The 22,453-nt window shown below is 35.0% G+C and overlaps 1 pseudogene; it reads left to right on the top strand.

Annotated features, from left to right (window-relative positions):
* Positions 1-22,453, top strand: part of LOC144234729 (heterogeneous nuclear ribonucleoprotein A1 pseudogene) — a 59,082-nt pseudogene that overhangs the window by 1,054 nt on the left and 35,575 nt on the right.

Raw genomic sequence — 22,453 nt, 5'->3', positions numbered from 1 at the left:
TTTTTTTTTTTAATAGTTTATTGTCAAATTAGTTTCCACATAACACTCAGTGCTCATCCCCAAAGTGTCCTCCTCCATGCCCATCCCCCCCTCCCCCCACATCCATCAGTCCTCAGTTTTTGTCAGCATTCAAATGTGTCTTTTTTTAAATGTGCTGTGTAAAGTTAGTCTACTCTGAAGCCATCTTGGTAAACTACCCCAACAGTGTGAAGTTAGAATTCCTTCAGGGTGATGCCAGGTTCCATTTGAAATTTTATTTGCAACCTGCTTGGGCACAGAATCCATTGTCTCCACAAACATTGGTGTGGTTGAACTGACAGTTAATGTGTTGTGACCTGGAGCTCACCGTTAAAAGGGTCACCCAAGCAAAGTCCTGGAGTTTATTTGGTTATTAATATGATTGTTGGCACATCCTATGCAATATATCTAAATTGAATCATGGTATCAGATAAAATTATAGATGGGATTAAAGCTTGTGTATCATCCATTATCATGTGTAATCAATAAACGATTTAATATTCTCCTGAAAAAAAAAAAGAAAGAAACCTTTGGTGAACCTGGATACATGACAATTTTTGAAGTAAGAAAGAGACTATCTTGCTTCCTTCCTTCACCCTCTATCATTTTATATTTTATAGATGGAAAAAAAAATCCAATGACGTGAAGAGATTAGTAACTTGCCCAAATTCATAGCTAGAAATCTTTAGGTCCAGCAGAATCTGAACCTAGCAGGCTGACTTAGGACCTTCCACTCTGAACTGCAATGATATACATATACCAGAGAGTTAATGCTTCAAGTCATTGATAAAATGTAAAGAGATGCTCACTAGAAGTGGTTAACAATCCAGTAATATAAAACTCAGCATATGCATTAGAGGTGTAGAGATGTTCTGATCTTAAGAAGCAAAGGTTAGGGACACCTGGGTGGCTCAGTTGGTTAAGTGTCCAACTTCAGCTCAGGTCATAGTCTCACAGTTTGTGGGTTCAAGCCCCATGTCGAGCTCTGTGCTGACAGCTCAGACTGTGTGGCCTGCTTCGGATTCTGTGTCTCTGTCTCTCTCTGCCCCTCCCCCACTCATGCTCTGTCTCTGTCTCTCAAAAATAAATAAACATTAAGAACATTTTTTAAAAAGAAGCAGAAATTAAATAAATTTCAGATCTTTTAATTTGCTCGCTATGTAAATCAAAGTCTGTGGGTGAGATCAAAATGTGGGAAGCTAATACATACAGGCCTGCTTTCCTCCTTAATTTCACAATTTATAAAACAGGGGTCATACTGCACCCACCACAAGAGTAGGTGTATCAGATTAGTTGATTCATTTGAAGTACTTAAAACAGTGTCAACCTCATGAATAACACTCAATAAATGAAGGTGTTGTTATTGGCATTTTTACTACTGGTAGTATGTCATGATGCTGATTTTTAGAGCTAACACAGTTAAGTGATAAAAACCACAGAACTTGTTTCTGTGTTCTGTCCCTACTTGTGGCATTTTGAATAAGTCTTAGTTTTTTTGAGCCCTTGCTTTTTCACTTGTCATGTTGGCATGATGAAAGCAATCCTGACCAGTTTTCCAAATGGATTTGAAAAGCAAATAAGAACATTGTAAAGAAATATGTGATATTAACTTTAATAATGTATTTAAGAATACAATGAGATCCAAAATATAATTACAACATGTAAAAATAGAAACTACAGAGAAAGTTATTACCATGATGTTTTATATTCTGTTTTCATACCAAGTCTTGGAAATCTAATGTGTATTTCACAATCACAGCACATCTCAAGTGGACTGGCCACATTTTCAGTGGTTGATAACCATGAGTGGGTAGTGGCTACCATGCTGGACAGCACAGTATCATATTCTATAATCCTCATTATCACCATTGAAATAGATATTATTTTTATTCTTATTTGCAAACAAGAATACTAAGGCTTAGAGATGTTAAGTAACTTGGTTGAGGTCACACGACAAATCTGTGGCATCATTAGGATTTCAGAGAGGGTTTTTTTCGGGCTCTAAGACCCATGTTCCTCTCCCACTAGACACACTGCCTCTCCAAGCTTGCCCCTCCAGCTCAGCTTTACTTAGCTTTAGTCTCAGTTTTTAAAATGTTTATTTATTTTGAGCGAGAGAGAGAGAAATTGTGATTGAGAGAATCCTAAGCAGGCTGCACACTCAGCATGGAGCCCAAGATGGGGCCCGACCCCACGACCATGCTGGGCCGAGATCACAACCTGAGTCAATATCAAAAGTTAGATGTTTAACCGAATAAGCCACCCAGGAGCTCCTAGTCTCCTCATTTTTAACTTTAGTGGGAATTCTGCTGCCATAAGGTGATGATAGAGATCAGAGGGAAAAAGGAGTGTATGGCCAGGCTGAAGTTTTTAGCCTCACGAAGCACATAACAAACATTAACTCAAACATATAATCTTATACCCTTCCTTGAATCATAATTACAAATGTTTTCATGGAAGTCACTCTAATGTCACAAGAGTAAATTAATTGGTACTCATGAAAGACTGAGAGCAAAGCAAAATTAGCTCCTGCCAATAGGGAGTCACATTTCTTTAAAGTCTTGGGTTTTTTTTTCTTACCTTTTTTGTAGGGAGGGGAGGTGATGCTAATTGTGCTATTATACTCCAGTATAGCCATGATCTTTTAACATAGGACTAATGTTTAAAATGTCTCAGCACTGAGTAAGGTGGGATTTTGAATACCCCCGTGCACTTTCATATGTCTTCGGGCATGTCCTTAACACAATTTGAGAAGGCATACCTTCCAATCAGTCTAAATTTTATCTATGAAGCATTCAGATGACCAAAAAGCTTCCAATGCAGAACGCACTCTTTTTGGCACTTCCAAAAATTGCATTGGTTGAATTGTTCATTCATTCCAAATAACCATGGGAACATTATTGATGTCTTTATTGTATTGCATTCCACTACAAAACACGATGCCTTCTTTCATAGAGACAAAGGGACATTTTTCTCAGGCCTCTTTGTTAGGAAAACTTCCTAATCTCATTTAATAGTGAGGTATTGATGTTAATTTCCTCTTTGTACTTGTCAAAAGCCACATTTTGAGTCTAAATCTAGAAACTAGATAGGGATTTGTGGGATAGGTATACTAGCAATTTTATTTTCCTTTTCCTTTTTCAAAAAAATTTAAACACATTTTATTTTTTAGAGAAATTTAGGATCACAACAAAATTGAGTGGCAGATACAGAGATTTCCTATGTGGCCTCCCCTCCCATATAGATACAAAATCTCCTAGTAGAGTGTTACATTGGTTATAATCCAAGAACCTGAATCAACACATCATTATCAACCAATGTTCATAGTTTGCATTAAGACTGACCCTTGGTGTTGTATATTCCATTTGGACAAATGTATAATGTAATGTATCCACCAGTAAGGTGACATATAGAGTAGAAATTATATTATATAGAAATTATTTGTTTTCTCTAATATTTATGATAATCTTTAAAGTAATATTCTAGTTTTCTTTCTATATAGTAAATTTTTTGGTACCAACATCCATGCTATTTTCTTTTTTTTTCTTAAACATTTTTTTACATTTATTTGTTATTGAGAGACAGAGAGACAGAGCATGAATGGAGCAGAGAGAGAAGGAGACAGAATCTGAAGCAGGCTCCAGGCTCTGAGCAAGCTGTCATCACAGAGCCTGATGCAAGGCCTGAATCCACGAACCATGAGATCATGACCTGAGCTGAAGTCAGACACTCAACCAACTGAGCCACCTAGGTGCCCCCAGGCTATTTTCATTTTGACATCCAGCCTGTACCTTTCATGAATCCATGACACATAGTTGCTGCTTCATAGATAATTTCAAAAAGCATGTAATTTGCCACTAACCACAAGATACAAGAACAGTGTGATTTCCCTTTTTGTGGCCTTCACAGTGCAATGTCACTCCATAAAAGAGTCATTAAATTAAATCTGGAAACATATCAATGATATATTTATTAGCTTTATTCATATCTCTGTTGATAAGGATGTTAAATATATAGGTATTTAAAGGATCTCATGTATATGTACTATTATCGTGTCTTCCAATTCATGTCTAAACTGAATTATAATAACTCCTGTACTCCTAAGCTACACAGAACACAACTACAAACATATTTTGTATTAATTTTTATAAAAGGGATTTTCTGATTTTATTAGAGGTTGAAAATGGAGACTAGGCTGACAGAAATACATCCATCTAAAAACTTCAATAGCTTATTTAATAACCATTTAGCTGAAAGATTGTCAAGGATTCATTACATATTTTCAAAAGATTTTAAAAGTGGGGGTGATTATGATGTACCTTGTGATACCAGAAGAAAGCCTTTGAACATTCAAAACAGATTTTTTTCTCTTCCCTAGAAGCAAAGGGTTATTAATTTCCCCTCTAAATTTTGCTTCATTTGTTTTTTAGTGGATAAAGGCAAAACATGTTAACTATAAATTATCAGCCTCCTGACATCCTCTTATCCTGTTTACAAAGTTTGAAATCTCATTAATTTAAGATCTGATGACAAAACTGAAGCAAATTTGCATAGGAAATGCCAAAATCAATATTAAATTTATGTTCTTTAAAACGTTTTCAGACTTTTTAGAAAAGTTAAATTGATAAACTTGTTAATGGAAATATTTCTGTGGAAGATAGTATGAGATTATCATTGAGTAGAGCCTATTATCATTCTTTTGAAGTTGTCATTATTTTGAATAACAGTGTTAAGGAGAGTAAATACATATTTACATATTTATATCCATATATTTACTGTCACTTGTAACTAAAATGTAAATAATAATAATAACCAATCTTTAACAGAAAAGGAAATTTGTGAGTATGGTGCTGTGTAATATTTACATTCATTGAACCTTTTGAATGACCTTTCCTAAGGGAAGCCAACACTGAGCCCATGTGTAAGTTAGATGCCCCTACGGTGTGTTTTTATAGTTACTGCTATTTATATTGTATTTATAGTGTACTGCTATTTCTCATAGCAATTATCGTATCTGTTATTATGGGCTTATTTGCGCAATAACTGTTCATCAATATCTGTCATTGTCATGAGATTATAAATTCCAAGAGAGGCAAAGCTTACTTTTTATCTCTCCTGCTGAATTCCCAGTACCAGGGATGAAGTATCCAGTAAATGATTGTAAAATTATTCATTAATTAGTAACTGATCCAAATGATGCATCTACATATAGCTTGGGAATTAAGGCATACTCACTTGGACATTTCTTTCTCTTAACTTTTTCATTAGAGACCTAATCAATATGTGTTTGTACAGTATCAGAAGTTTAATGAATTAGAGCAGACTGTGGTTGAAACTTTGAAAAATCTTTTACTTTCTTCTCTCCCATTGGCAATCAATCCATTATAGATGTACAAATTGGGAAGCAAAGGACTTATCATTTCTTTCCTCCTTACTCAAAGTTCAAAGACTTATCAACAAATGCAGGATGATAGGTTACTTTATACCAACTAGAAACAATTTCATATTCTTAACACACCTGGGTGGCTCAGTCGGTTAGGCATCTGACTTTAGCTCAGGTTATGATCTTGTGGTCTATGAGTTCAAGCCCACCTTGGGCTCTGTGCTGACAGCTCAAAGCCTGGAGCCTGCTTCGGATTCTGTGTCTCCCTTTCTCTCTGTCCCTTCCCTGCTTACACTCTGTCTCTCTTTCTCTCTCAAAAATAAATAAATGCTAATTTAAAAAAATTTTTATATTCTTTGTTCGTGTTATATATTTCTTTTTTTATTGCAGTATAATTTTTTAATTTANTATTTCCCTGATGAGGAGGGATGCTGAGCATCGTTTCATGTGTCTGTTGGCCATCTGGATGTTCATGTAATATATTTCTAAATTACTACAACAAGTAATATTGAAAAGGAGCTTTTCATTCATATATATGCCATGTGAATGATAACTTAAAAGACTTTGACAGACATGGAAGATGCTTTATGATAATTATCAAGCCTGAGAACCTATAGCCTTATAAATCATATTCCACCATTGGCTAATTGTATTTTCTTATTTTATCTATTTAGAGAGAAAAAAATTTTGTAAAACATTGTATTTTTATTTTAAAATTAGAAGTTATTAAATCCCACTCTAATGCTTCTATTAATGATTGCCTCCTAGAACAAATCAAATACACCAAAAAAGCATAAATAACTAAGAGTTAGTCACAAAATATATGATAAAATAACTAAACTTAATAGACAAGAAATCTAAAGCTAAATTACCTACATGTTCCCCCATTTTACAATGAAACCAAGTAAACACATACCAAAATTGCCATTTCATAGAGTTAAATTATGATCAGTGTAAATGTGTACTTAATCCAAAATATCAAGATGGAGCAACAATGTAATACTCTAGTCTCCTTGAAAATTCACAATGCACATAAGTATATTAAATCTACTAAAGGAAAAGAAAATATGAAAACTTTTTGAAAAGTGCTTTCTCGTCAGTTACTAATTTTAGTGATGTTAGTAAAATAATTTTTGTATCAATCACTAACATTATATTATTTCATGAAATATGCTTTGGGAGCTACTTCTCTAAGTACCTATTTTTAATCAGTTAGCTAACACTTGTTTATTGAGCATCAATATGTGCAAGAGTAAGAAAGTCAGGACCTCTGCCGCCCAGACTTTTCTTTTTAGGGGAGACAGAAAATAAATAACCAAGTAAAATAATTAGGATGACACAAATGCTTTAAGAAATTTAACAGGGCAATATAACAAAAATAATAGGTCTAATTTCTGATGGGAGCGTTGGGGAAGATCACTCTGAGGAGGGGACATTAAAGTTGAAATTGAAGTACTGAAGGATCCAGCTCTGGGAAATGCCAAGAAAGACCAGGACAGACACAGAGAAGCAACAGTGTAAAGTTCTTTAGGTTCTTTAGATAAGAACAATATTATATTTGCGGAACTGGAAATTCTGTGTCTGTAGTAAGCATTTTAAATGCCATCAGAGAACCAGATACCACTGAAGAGATAGACAGTTCATACAGAGCCCTATAGATCCATAGTGAGTGATTTGTCTTTAATTCTGTGGAAATGCACCAAAGGGTTTTAAGCTTCATGATAATATAATCTGGTGTACATTTATGACGCATATTCCGGCTGCTCGCTGTCAGGAGAATGGAAGGGAGAGAAGTACAAGAATAGAAAAAAGGAGATGATTTTCAAGGTTATTGAAACTGTAAACTGAAAGACGAAAATGGTTCAAACAAGAGTGATGTCAATGGAGAGGGACAAGAGTGAACAAATCAAAATGCAGTTTGGGGGTAAAGCTGACAGATTTGCTAATGAGATTAGCAGATTTCATGAGGAGACTGATGGAATAAAGAGAGGTGAGTAGGGCTTCCTAAATTTCTGGGATTTAGAAATTGGATGAATAGTGATGTCACTTACTGTGTTAGTGAAAATTGGAAGAGGAAAAGTTCAGTAGCAAAAAGTCACTATTTTTTAATGTTACATTTAAGATTCCCTTTAGACATCAAGTGGAGGTGTCAAGTAGGTGGCACATAGGTCAGAATATGGGAAAAATCATTGACTGGAGGTATACATTGGATTATAATTTATATGACACCAATGATCTATGACACATACAGTGTCGGGAAAAATTGTGAAAGGTTTTGAGAATGAATAGATCAAGATTACTGGATGTAATCAGTGGAAAACTATGTCTTCTTTACAGCATACCCTTCTTGGTTATTTGATTTTAGGGGGTTGTGCCTTGCATTGTTTTTGAGCTATTTTGCAACTGTAAACACTGTAGGTAACTGATGAATGAAAATGATTCTTGTCTGGAATACGCAAATACATTTTATCTGATGCAGGGACAACTAAATCTTCCATTCATTCCCAAAGCCAGTTGCATGTATTTTTAATTTTAGTTCACTTCCCATTATTCCCATCAAATAACCTTTTATTTTCTTCATGGATCATATTTCCTCTTTGAAATATACTTGCTTATTTAATGATTTAATTATGTATTACCTATCTTGTTTAATCGGGGGGGGTTAAAAGTGAGCTCCAGAAGGCAGAGCTGTTACCCATCTTTAGTATACCACTGCATCCCAAGCAGCTACCAAATGCTTACTATTAAAAAAAAAAGACTAATAAGATTTTTCCATATAAGTGAATAATGACTTTTTTAAAAATAACTTTTGGAAAACAACCTGCAAAGAAATAGAAGAGGATGTAGTCTAGTAGTTATGCACATGGATTCTGGCTCTGACTTTATAATAGCTGTGACTTTCTGCATGATACTTAATGTACTTTAGTTTCCCATTTGTAAAATGATGATAATAACTATGCTCACATCTTAAGACTGTTATAAGAATTAAATGTTAATTCATTAAATGTCTCGGAAAGTGCCTTGTATCTAGTAAGCACTGCATGTGTTTGTTGGATAAATATGGCAGAGTAGATGACTCAAATTATATTTTAAAACTTTCCAGTTCCAGTTCTTCACTCAACGACAAATTCTTTCAGTGAAGGAGTATACATGATACTTGGTCAAATCATTTAGCCAATTATTTTCTTTAAATATTCTGTTTGTTTCTTATATGCTCACAGCTTCTATCGTCAAGACTATTTTGACTGTGGTGTTTGTCACGGGGGGAGGGTGGGAATTCATCCTTCATTTTGCAATTATTTAGGCTCTAAATTATTCATCATGTTTAATGCTCAAACCAAAATTTTTAGATGGCTATCACCTACATTTAGTTTTTTGTGGATGGAGTGATTGATTGATTGATTGATTCATAAGTGGGAGAAGGATTCTTTTTAGGGTTTTATTGTGCCTTGTCATTCTCTGAAGGGTGTTTTAAATCCTTTCTCTGCAGGTGGCATTTTCCGAAAGAATTTTGTACTGGAATAATTTAGATTTTGCTGTGTTGTGAACATGTTTGTTTGAATCCTTTGTGATGACATTTCAAATTTTGGGAAGCTGTGTTCAAAAACATATCTTATATTTGAGAAGATGTGGACATCTTTAAATAAATTGATGACAGCAACATGGATGGAACTAGAGGGTGTTATGCTGAGCGAAATAAGTCAGGCAGAGAAGGACAGATACCATATGTTTGCACGTATAGGTGGATTAGGAGAAAGTTAATGGAGGACGAAGTGGGAGAAGAAGGAGAAAATAGTTGGGGAGAGGGAAGGAGGCAAACCATGAGAGACTCTTGAATGATGAGAACAAACTGAGAGATGGAGGGGGTGGAGAGAGGGGAAGGGGGTGATGGGCTTGGAGGAGAGCACTTGTTGGGATGAGCACTGGGTGTTATATGGAAACCAACTTGACAATAAACTATAAAAAAATAAATTGATGACTTCCTCCTATGTTTCCCATAGTTCTGTTTTCTAGCTTAAATTTTATTTATTTTTTTAAATGTTTTTATTTATTTCTAGGAGAGAGAGAGAGAGAGACAGCGTGAGCAGGGGAGGGTCAGAGAGAGAGGGAGTCACAGACTGAAACAGGCTCCAGGCTCTGAGCTGGCAGTCAGCACAGAGCCCGACGCGGGGCCCGAACCCACGAACCGTGAGATCATGACCTAAGCGAAAGTCGGACGCTTAACCGACTAAGCCACCCAGGCGCCCCTCTAGCTTAAATTTTAAAAGAAAGGTAGCCTAGGACAGGCTCAGGGGCGAAAAAAATTAAGTTCAAAACCCCAGCTTGCCTTTAAAAACTCTTCATCTTGTGTCCCTTCTTTACCTTTTTTAGTCTCATCTCTGATTACATTCCCTACACACCTAGCTTTTTAGTCTTGTTGACTTACAAGCCATCTTCCACAGCCCTGATTCCTTTTCTTGCCTTTGACTCTTTGCTCAACTGTTCCCTCTGCTCAGAATGCTCTTTGCCACCCTATAACCTCAAGAAAAATATTTTGTGAAGCCCACTCAAGTTTCAAATGATCCAAGATGCCTCCCCAGATATACCCAGGAGTTTTATATATACCATTCTTTTGCCTCCAGCAACTCCATCAGAACATTTATTATGGTCTGCCTGAGACAAAATTTCTACATTTGTTTCTCTGTGATTACTTAATTGAAAGTTTCTGAGGGTCATTTTAATTTTTAGTTATTATGGACTACAATGTCTTCTAGAATATTTTATCAGGGTGAATTTCAAGTGATGTGTGTTGTTGAAAGGGATCGTTCTATACTGGCCATGGGATGTATAGTTGAAGCTAAGTTCAGATATTGTATATCCTCCTACTGGGACAAACCAGCCTCTAGTGTTCATTTCCTTTATCTATAACATGGGAATAAAACCAATTTCTTTAAAGAACTGTTGTGGAGATCCAGTAAGATACCACTGTGAAAATAGTATGTAAACCATCCAGAACTGATTTCTGTGATCTACTTTCTTCTTTTTAGGCATTTTCACTCCTTCTTGTGCCTTCTGGATAGCATTCCACTTACCAAACTATTTTTTTTTCCTTCCATATGCCCGTTGAGCAACTATGCCTGTGTATTTTTTAATTTGGTAATGCATGTTTTCATTTTTAATTTATGTAACTTATTTAACATTTATAAAGTCAATGATACTACTGCTCAAACTTGCTTCTTTTAATCAATATGTAACATGAATGTGATGATCAGGGTAGTGTGACAGTTATACATGATGGTGATCAGAACAGTGGAGAGCAGCAGGTGCATGCTGCAGATAATAGCAATAGAAAGTTGAGTTTTTCTGGTCTCGGTCATGAAGATGCAGACTGTAATTTAAGAAGAGAAGACCATTAAGAATACATAAATATTGGTGCAGTTAGAATACTTAAGTATTAATGCATTGCTTATTTTCTATTTTTACCACTCCTTCAAAAAGAAATAGGCAGATGCAGAAAAATAAAAGGAAATGGCAAAATGTTGACAAGTGTATTTGGCTGTTTATTATATAATTTAGTAAAAAAATATTTGAGCAATGAGGAGATTGGAAATAGATTGTTAAGAAGGATAATAATCAAGAGCAGATTACAGTTCTCTAGATTAGGCTTGTTTCCTTTTGAGTTCTCTTTGTTTCCATTGAGACCAAAAGCATCTGGTTTGCTGAGTACTTATAGTGTCTCATAGATCATAGCCCTATAGAGTTCCCACTATGGCATTTTTTAAATAGTAACTTGAAATCTTGTTTTGCCCTAGTTTGAACTATTTTCTAGGGAAGTTGTCGTGATCCTCAGTTATTGGAAATAAACTGCCAGGCTCTCATTCAACACTTCCTCCAAACCCCACTTTTTTCTTCTCGTCCTAGGGACCAGTTCTCCTCACTCTATCTGGGGTTACTAAAAAAACATGTTGCTTAACCCTTAAGTGCTATAATATTTTCATGTCCAATGTCATGTTATCCAAACCCCACTCTGTAATTATTGCCCAAATCTCAACTGTGCTTTTGCAAATATCCAGGAAGAATATTAATGTTCATAATTCAGTAGAATCTTTGATTCAGTTGGTTTCATCTTCTCTGGAAGAAGTGCGTTGGGATTTAGAATCTGCATTTTTTACCAGATTTTGCAAATTAAATAAATTCTCCTTTTTAAATTTACCCAACTATACTTCCATTGCTATATCCTGGTCCTTATGTGGGTTATGAATATTCAGTATATTGTCTCAGTATACAAGCCATTAGCAGAGTGAAATTAAGATTAGTTTGCCAAAGCAATAAGACATAGCAATAAAGGAGCCCCAAGGGTTTACTTTAGTGCTAACAGAGTGCTGTTAAAGCAGTGGCCTCTAGCAGCACTTAACATATTTTCAAAAAGTAACACTCACTGAACCATGTAAGAGCTTGCTAAGTTGAAGATCTGCAGCAAATTTTGGTGCCAAACTCCTTATTTCTGAACATATATTCTCCCCACTGACCCCAAGATATCACTGACAGGAAAAGGAATACGGAGCTTTTCATTTTTTTTGTTTTAGAATTGTTAATAAGTGGATCAAAAATCAGATATTGAAGCAATTACCAAGTGTTTGGTGCTCCAGGGTATATGTCCTTAGAAACTGATTGAATTCAAGAAGTAAATTGATAAAAGCGAAATCTAATTAAGTTTATGAAATCTGTGCTATTGAGCAGAGCAGAGAGAACGAAAACTATCACTTAGCATCAAGTAATGATGCTGCTTCAAAGGTCTTGCAGAGAGTAAAAAGAATGAATCAGGCATAAAATGCTTGGAGAGAAAAAATAAGTTCTACCCAATGAAAAGAAAAAAGTGTGTATTGTCAGGCAATATTAAACTATCCTGGTCTATATTGGGTCTCTATTGTCTGAGAGCATATTATCTTGAATCCCTGTCTATTATTTTATTCAAGATACTGCTTCCATAATAAATGAGGTGTCAGCTAAGATTATGAGAAATTTCCAAAGGGATGGATTCTTTTGCAAAACCCTTGAATATGCTTTAATACTATGAAAAATCTTGGGCTTTTCTTTTATAAATATTACAGGTGATGAAAGGATAAAGATGAAGTGTCTTAGGGACACTACAGAATTAATCCAGAGAAGAAGACTGTAGGGGAAGGCAGTCTTCTGCATGCCATGTTTCTATCCCTACTCTACCACCACCATGTAGGAGTGTTTGCTGAGCTTGGCACACTTTATCTATCTATCTATCTATCTATCTATCTATCTATCTATCTATCTATCTACCTATCTATCTGAGATAGTGCACATTCCTGCAGAGGGAAAAGGGGGAGAGGGAGAGAGAGAGAAAAAATCTTAAGCAGGGTCCATGCTCAGCATGGAGACTGAAGTGGGGCTCAATTCCATGACCCTGGGATCATGACCTGAGCAGAAATCAAGAATCAGACACTCAACTGACTGAGCCACTCAGGATCCCCACACACTTCTTTACCTAGAGATAAAGAGCCCAAACAGCCTGTCCAAGATTTTCACCTAGTCTTTGCTTAAAGCATTTGGATCATATGGCACCTGACCAGCTTTACTGTGGGGAGGAGTTGAGGTCTGCTTGGGATCCCCTCTCTCCCTCTCATTCTGCCCCTCCCTGACTCATGCGCTTACATGCATGTTCTCTCTCTCTCTCTCTCGTCTCTCTCTCTCTCTCTCATTCTCTCAAATAAATAAACACCTAAAAAAATGAAGTGGAGGAATGGAGAATGCCTAGAAAGTATCTTCGGGAGTGTCTGTTGTGGACTTGAAGATTTACCACCCAGATCCCTCTCCAAGAAAATACTTGTTGCCTCTGCAGCTGGCAGTGTTATCAGTGGACAGCATTCAACTCTCAGCCTCTCCAGAGATTGCACCTCACCCAAGCTCATGCCCTTTCATGCATGGCCAACATCCAGTGAGTGATCAAGACAGAAGTATAACAACCTGGCTATTTTTGTCACTCATTAGACAACTCTGATGGGCCATTGCAGCCCTAGATTACCTGTGCAGTCCACTGACTCAGGCAAGCCTGTGTCTCAACTGCCCTCTCTGCCCAATGCTGCTTCCTTTCTCTCCCTTCCATATGTATTGATTCCAAAGATACTCCCTAACAGAAATACTGAATCCTAAACTCCATTTAAGTTCTGCCTTCTAGAGTACCCATACTGCCATAGCCTCTAGTCCAAATTTTTCATTTTATAAATGAAGTTTGTCATATATCAGGAATTGGGCTGTGACTGATTTTTATTTCACTTTCTTACATTCAGTCTGCTCACCTTTTTAGAAGGGATGCCAATAAGAAGCTAAAAAGTCTATGAAATAAGGAAATCAATTAATTGATTAATTTTTAAGGTGAATAAATCCTCTCTGGAGATACAAGAATAGATTAAAACCACTCCTTCATGAGTAGAGAGGCTGAATGTGATGTTCAGGAGCTCAAAGCTTGTAAAATAAGGAAAACACAATTTAAAAGAGCAAAACCTGTCACCCTCACAGTTGCCGAGATGGGATTTAAGGTATAAACAGACCACCGAGTCTTGCACTTGGGAAGTAGATCAATAATGAAGTCCTTTCTCTTAAGACCTGTTTGCACATGTATTTATACAAAGAAAAAGAGAGAGAGAGAGAGAAATCTTGCAGAAATTTTGCTTTTTACAACTCTCCTACTATTTACCCATGGGGTACTCCACCATGTTCTCTGTTTGTCTTTATATTCTGTTTTAATAATTGATCTGTGTTTAGCTGCTTTGGGAACCTGCGCACTCAGGCAGCTCCCGATTGCCGGAGAGGGTTTGGATGTTGGGCAGCCTTATCTATATGGCTGGTTGCCTTCTGGACCTTTTACCTGTCTCAGAGAGGATCTGAAGCAAAGCTGCTTCCAACTTCTGTGTCTTTAAACCAAAGAAATCATAGATTATGGGAACAACTTTTTAAGGCACTTAAAGAGCACTATCAGGAAGGAAGAAAACTTTTGTGCTTTATTCTTAAGTTTTAGGTAATTTCATGAAAAAAATAATTGGTTGACAAACTTTAAGGAACAGGTCAGTATTTTAAGATTAGAAATATTAGCTGGGACAGTAACAAAGTCAGCTCTTCCAGCTTTATTTAGTAATTTTTAAAACACCATGCAATGATGATCTCACATAAATAGCATTGCAGTTACTATTGTTTTCTTGGTAGCATGCTATTTTTTATGAGATAATAATTGCAGAAGAATAATTGGCTGCCAAATAATTTTTGAGAAATACTACCACATCTCTTTTAGAATTAGATAATCCAATTTTATGACTATGATGGTTAGATATTTATTGATAATTTTTCAGCCATGGGGAAATGATGGAAACTTGCCATTAGTTTTAGAGTCATCAAAGAGTAGCTTATATTCTTGATTAGTGGTTAAAATTCTTATGTTTTTCAAATCAAAGACAGTTTCTCTGAGGAATATGAGGATATTTTCAACTCCTCTTCTGTCACCTTACTATAGATGGGGCGAGAAATAAGTCAGAAACACGTGGCATTATGTTATATATGGTCTGTACTCAAGGGCAATAGGATGCTGTTGTAATTTTGTTCATTGACTTGTGTCTTCCTGGAACCTGAAAAGGTATGGAAGGCAGACATGTCCAAATAGAAAAATAGCCAGAACCTGTTCTTGAATATTAGACTTTGAAAGTTTTAGAAATCTTAGGGTATGTGTTTTATTGGGCTCTCATATATTTTCATGTTCAGTTAATCAGTTTTGTTCTTAAGTATTTATGATGGCAGGCAAATGCCAGATTCTTTGCCCATCACAGAATGGTTATGTGATGACTTTAGAATGAATAATTTTCATAAAGAAATGAAAAATTAGTTGGGAAAATAACTTAAAAATATGCCTGAGTTTGAGTTTTCCACTTAGCAAGAGAGATCTAATTAGTGAATGCGTACAGGTAACCAAGTCAGATGGGAAGGATGTGGTACTTATTACCCATTTGAGACCAATCTTTCTTTTTAATCTTATGTTCCTAAAAAGCTTTCAAGGAGTTCAATGACAAATATGGTGAACAAAATTTCTACTTTGGCAAGCTGTTATTCCCTGGGTATAACACTTGAAAATTCTACATATAACCATTAAATATTATAAGTTAGATTATACCTGAGACATAGTCCTGGAATTTAGTGGGTTTCTAGGAGACCATTCTCTCGAGAGCAATTTTCTTAGCTTCTTAAGTGTATTAACAGTTAACTGCCTTAGAAAGAAGACACGCCCTTTATGTTGTTTACTTGTAACCATGACTTTATATCAGGAGTAGCCAGGCATTTAGAGGCTTGACTTCCCATGAATAAGTGAGTTCTATTTCTTTCAGATTATATCACTAAGAGCCTATTAGTTGTTTACAATGAAAACATGGATTTACATCTAAATTTAAACTATTGTATTAAAAAGCCTGCATCATTGTGGTTATAATTTAAGATATGGTAACTAGAAAGGGAAAGTCTTGTTAAGATCTACATTCATTTGAGGGGTTCAGATCTTATAAATTGAGGATTTTCCTGAGGACCCCTACCAATGTACCTGAGAAATATAACAGAACAATACAAGTAAAATTGCAGAGCCATAATATTCTAGCACACCAGCTTCTCGATTCTCTTATATATTAATTTATTTGTCTCATTGAGTGTACTCATTTGCTCTTCAATTCTTGGGAGAAAGGAAATTCCCATAAGATAATTACCACTCTGAAAAGAGCTATTATCAACAGCAAAGATCTCAAGCCTCTGAGAGTGTGGTAGACCTTTGGTTAAGATATATGTTTACATTTTCATATTAGAAGATTTAAAACATTCACTCACATTTTGACAACTGTTATTTACTCTTATTATTGCTTGTTCATGTGAATGTATATATGATGTGTGTTCACAACAGTTCATGTAAAAGGATATTTCTCCTGATAAATCCCTAAATGTAATTTGAATCAATGGCTTTTATACATTCAAGGTGGTTTTCCTGTTGCCTCTCTGGTCTCTTTGAACAGCAGATGGAGCCAAGGTAGCTAGTTGCTTACTGCTCTGATTTTCAGTGATTTTCCCCTAAGTGACTTCAAAATTACTTCCTAGTGGGTTGAACTACATCCATAATTGTCTTTTTTCTTCTCTCTCTCTCTTTCTCTCTCAAGGCCATAGTAGTGTTGGGCACTGATGTGTCTTAGTACATGGAGGTGGTATACCTAGCCTGGAGGTGTGCCAGCATATTGAGCTCTTTAGTCTTTGGAACAGGCAAGTAAGGCCTGGGGCAGCTGAAGCCCTTATGGCTTTTTGCAAGTGGGTTCCCTGGGAAACAGATTCTGAAATGAAGATTGGAGAGCAGGTCTTTAATAGGGAGTGCTTTTGAAGTTGATGCCTAATGAATGGAATGGAAAAGAAGCAGGACTGGTGTGATGGAGAATTCCACTAAAGTCTGGAACTGTTCCTAAAGGGAGATTTAGAGTTGGAAGGCCCTTCGTGTTTGTCCAAAATTGGATATATAGGGGGCTGGCCCTTTATACACCTCAGACACTGATTATGTAAATGGGCAATGACTAGACTATCCATAAAAATAGAACAATGGCCCGCACTCTGCAACAGTCAGCTAAAGAAACGAACCAACTATAATAGCAACTAGTCCAGGAAGTCAAATAACAACTTCTGTAGTAATGGGCCTCTGTAACAAGTGACAAGACATTGATTCTTGTCCAAAAAAAAAAAAAAAAGAGAGAGAGAGAAACAAAAGGAACACATTGTTAGCATTTGCTGTTCAGATTATGACATAAATTGTGACATTAGACTGAATGTAAAAGAGCTAGAAGCTAAATGAAGATGAAAGGAGTCATTCTTATGCTAAATATTTTCTCTCATTCTAAATATTTTATCTCTGATATATTCATCAACTTCTTTTTTCTTCTTGCTATTTTCTAAGTTGTTTCCTCCCAACATATATCCAAGTTTAACTCTCTTCTCATGATGCACCCACTTTTCTCCTGGATGATTTGCATAGTAAGGTTTGGGTTTGAAAACAGACAAGGTAGATAAACATTGTGGACCCAGGGAAAAAATATATATGTTTTACTTCACATTTAATCTGATTTTTATAACCGAGGTTATGTAGAATTCCCTTTCTAGGGAAATAATTTACTGGAAGAATATTTGTAGTGTGTGGAAAGCGATACTAGTTCAAAGAGTTATCAGTGGAGTGACTGTCAAGAGGAGAGAAGGTGTGACTCTCTTCACATGAATCTCACTTTCCATTTTTATTGAGCCTGAAAATACGAAGCAAGAATATGGAATACCTGATTGTAATTCTAAAAAATATGTGGCTTCTTAAGGTTTTTAAGTAATTCAAAATAAAATTGTCAGAAGTAAAGCTCTGACTTATAAAGTGTATCACTTTAACCTATTCTTTGTGAATATAGTCCCAACTCACAAGCTATCACTTTATGTGCATAGTCCTTATTAATGCAATGGAAATTATGTGAATATAATTCATTCTGGGAACATTATGCATCCTAAAAGTTTTATACTCTCAGAGTATTGTCCTGATCATTAACTACTAATTACATATTATATTAGAGAAAAGGAATTAATAGTGTGGAGTATAGTGCAATGATTAAAGTAAGAATTAGAATGCTATACTGTCTGGGTTCAAATCCTTGACTATCAACTTTAGCGGTATGACTCTGGGCAAGTTTTCAATTCATCTATCTGTTTCTTCAAGGATAAATCTGATAAATCCATTTAAAATGAATTTCAAAATTCATTTTAAAATCCATTAACAGGCATTTCAGAAGTTTTGAATAGTAATTGAATTAAAATGGCTTAGGTCCTTAGGAAATTGCCTGGCTTAGAGTAAGGACCAGGACCACTCCTTAAGCAGCTCCAGGGGCACTATTCACAGTGATTTCTATGTGATGGGTGCCTTCATACTGTAGGTATATGGTGCCTCTTGCATTTGTGTTTTATAGAAGTGTTGATGAGATCCGGGAAAATGTAACTTTTACATTATTGTAATTAATGCAGGATGACTAAATGTTCACTCAGGAAAACTCTGATTCTGCCTGGCATTTATGCAGGAGTGTAGGGACTGTCTTCCTTGGTTTTCTTAGAGATGCCTCACCCTTGGGTTGGTTTCTATATTTTGGAAAATTCTAGGTCTTAATACTTCTAATATATTATTTCTCCTCCTGCAATCCTAATGACATGTACGGTATACAATGTGGAATTTTGGATGTTTTGTTCTAGTTTTATTTTTATAATTTGTCTCTTTGCATTTTCACTTGTGAAATTTATACTGAACTGTTTTCAGGCTCAGTGATTCTTTCATCAGCAATTTCCAGTGTGATAAGGAGCTGATCAAAGGCATTCTTAATTTCTATTAACAGTGATTTTGATTGTTAGCTTCTACCTTTGCTTCTTTCTTGGGGCTTCCATATCTCTGCTACATAGCTCATCTACAATATTATATTGTCTATTTTTCCATCCTTTAACCTATTGATTGTAATTATTTTAAATTCCCCAGCTACTAATTCCAACATCTGTGTCTTATTTGATACTGGTTCTGAAGCTTTCTTTGTCTCTTCACAGTGTTTTTTTTTTTTTCTTGCATTTTCATATAACTTGTGATCCTTTGTTGAAGGCCAGATAGGTTGTGCTAGATTTTAGTAACTGAGATGTATATAAACCTTTAGCATGAGGATTTATGCTAATCAGGCTACAAATTGCAATATGCTTAACATTTGCCTTATCTAAGTTGCCTTAGTCTTTAAATTCCTCCAGTGTTTTTGTTATTGGCTTGCATGTCTACTTTGGGCTTCCCTAAATACTCTTTCTTAGAGAGAATTTGTGTTCTGTGGCTCTTCTAGATGTAATCCACTGTTATGAGCATCTAAGTCAAACCAATTTATTGCTCCAGGATTTCTATCACAAAAACCAGAAGTTAGCTGTAATTCTCTGTGTAAGCTTGTGTCTCCAGATATCAGGGTAGTGGTTTGTTCTGTGGCCTTGGTTTTCTAGTAGATCAAACCCAAAATCACTTATTTTTAATTTGTCCAGTATTTTTCTTGTTGTAAGCATAGGAGTGACAATTTACAAGGTCTTTACATGTAGGAACTAAAACCGCTTTCTTGAAACAAATAAACAAATAAAAAATTCATTAATATTCTTGACCTTTCCTCATACCCCTTTGTAATACTTTTTGTATATGCCTTTTTATTATAGTCACATAAAGACTTCTCACTCAGCTACAGCCTTTGAAGATTTGGTAATTGAATCATAGACTATTTCTATGCCTCAAATTCTGTTTGTCAGGGTGATTTTAATATTCGTGTAGTTAGATATTAACTATAAAGATAAAGAAATCTTGGTGATCAATGTCATTATTTAAGCCAACAATCTTTGACCTACTTTTTTCTCTCTTATATATCTAGCTTTCTTTGTTACACAGTACAGTTCTCCAGTTATTGTGTTGTGGCAAATGTTAACATTCATAATGAAGCCAATTAAGAAAAATCATAACTGGAAATGAACAGAGAATAAATGCATCAAATCCATCATCTTTCCCCAATATCTGTAAAAGCCCTCAAAGTATGGAGTCCTCAAGAGACATTTAATAAATGTTGGCCATAGATTCTCTTATGTATTGATAACAGTATTTATTAATCAGTATTTTCTTCAAAAATTAAAATTTCCATATGAAATTATAATCTAGTTAAGAGAGATATGCAAAGTTTGGCAAGCAAGGAAGTAAATTGTTTAAGGACAGAGAAAATTATCAATTACTTAAATAATTTAAGATTGCATTCATTAATGAATAAGGAAGAAGGAGGATGAAGGATGAAGCTGATATATGGGCCAACAAACAGAAATGTAGTCATTATGTGTAAGTTCTCAATGATTTTATTAGCTTCATCAGTACCCTTATATAGAAAGTATTTACTTCTGGGATGGGTTTTCATTTATGGATAATATCCATGATTTCACATAACTGATAAAAGATCTCAACCATGAAAGCTAGAGGTTTTAATTAAAAGTGAACTTGTGAAAATAAAGTTCATGTTTAGTAGGTGAGAAATTAGACATAGCATTAGGGAGATTAGGGACAACAAATTACATTAAATAGAAAATAAAAGTGTGTTCTTTCAGGTGCTATAGAAGGATATAAAGTCTGCACTGCTAATTTCTGAATAAGATATAGATGAAGGGGATAGAGAGGTCATATAAATTGGGTTTTACATAATTTGAAGAAACTCAAAGATTTAAATTGTTCTCATGATTTAAAAAAATGGTATCAATTGTTCTTTCTGGGCTACTTTTCTAAAGATGTAAGTAAGGATAGCAGGAAGAATAAAATCTCACTCTATTATGTCCAAAGAGGGGACAAGTTAGGTGACTCCACACACAGAAATAAAAGCATAAGCAACACAACATATGAAATGTGTTCAACTTTGCTGATATCCACAGGATATCAGGAATTACATATTAAAGTTGTATATTAAAACCATGATAATGTTCCATTACACATTCAGCATATTGGCAAATGCTCTCACAGTAGCCTGCCAATAAAAAGATTATAAGGAAATAATGAAGTTAGAAAATGACCATTTTCAAGCTTCAAAGTAGTAATTAATTTAGGTAGGAGGCTTCAATGTTTTCTAAAACTGATTTGTGAAAGTTTAATGAGGAATAGAAGATTTTAAGATTCTCAGAGTACCTTCTCACACACTATTCTAGAAGAAAATGTATACTGAATAAATCAGTGGAACTCCATCTTATCTATCTATTACCAAATGTGGGGGGAAAAAAGTTGATCTCAATGTCCTATAAAAATTCCGTAATTACAGTCTAGCTTGATAAACATCAACAAACTAAAACTGAGAAACATTATACAAAATACATGTTCAAAGTAATCCTATTAACCATTCTGAAATGAAATCTGGCTCTCAAAGTATATTGTTTGGGGGAACACCATTCTCACTTAGAGCATTTATAACATATTGTTAACTAATGTGCAAAATAATACTGTTCTTATGTTTGTGTGTTGTTTTGCCTTTCACTGTTGACCCATTAGATATGCTGCCACAATAAATTCCCAGAGTATTATAGTTCTTTCCTTTTCATGCTATTGGATAATGTGGCTTTATTTTGCTTTCACTGACACAGTGTTTCTACCAGGCTCCTTCAAATCCTATTTGATCATATCATTTATGTATTCATTTTTACTTTTTATCTTTCAGAAGACCCAAACAAAAGTCTGTAAATGATTGTTCTTCAATTTTCTTATAGGTTTGCTTTGGAAGTAATAAGAATAATAAATTAAGCTTTAGTGAGTATTTATGACTGAAAAAAGATTCTTATTCTGCATAAATATTGAAAATAGTCATGGAATTTGTCTCATATTTACATGGTCACATTGTTTCCTTGACAATGAGCAGATATTAAATTGAAAGCTAATGTATACTTGTACATTGAAGACAATTTGAGTTTCTCTTGAAGTCAATTTCTATTATTATGTGAGAATGCTTCTAATGTGCATTTTTGCTTAATATAAAAAGACTTAGTATTCTGGGCATATTGTTCTTACATAAAGATAAGACAGGTTGAACTTTTAATATTAACGACATATCCTCTAGTATCTGTGAACATGAAATTTATTTAGAGTGTATAGTTCATGCTCTTTTGCAATTTCATAAGAATATTTAATATTGTATAACCTTTGAGCTAATGTTTTAAATGTTAGAGGAAAAGATAATGTAGATACTTAATTCTATTTTGGCAAATGTTACCTTTCTTAAACCGACCAGGACAATGAAAACAACTTTAATAAAAATTATTAGATTCAAATAGTATATGTCGATACACTAAAGCATAACTTAGTCTCCCCTTCCCCTTTCTTGTGTGGGCTAGACTTAGTGACTCACTTCCGAATGATAGAGTATGATAAAGAAAAAATATTAACATTGTAGTGAATAGACCTGGTAAACACTGTTTTAACCAAATGATCATGGTTGA

Source organism: Crocuta crocuta, unplaced genomic scaffold (assembly GCF_008692635.1).
Source record: "Crocuta crocuta isolate KB4526 unplaced genomic scaffold, BGI_CrCroc_1.0 scaffold371, whole genome shotgun sequence".
Classification (NCBI taxonomy): domain Eukaryota; kingdom Metazoa; phylum Chordata; class Mammalia; order Carnivora; family Hyaenidae; genus Crocuta; species Crocuta crocuta.
This window is presented reverse-complemented; position numbering and strand designations above follow the sequence as displayed.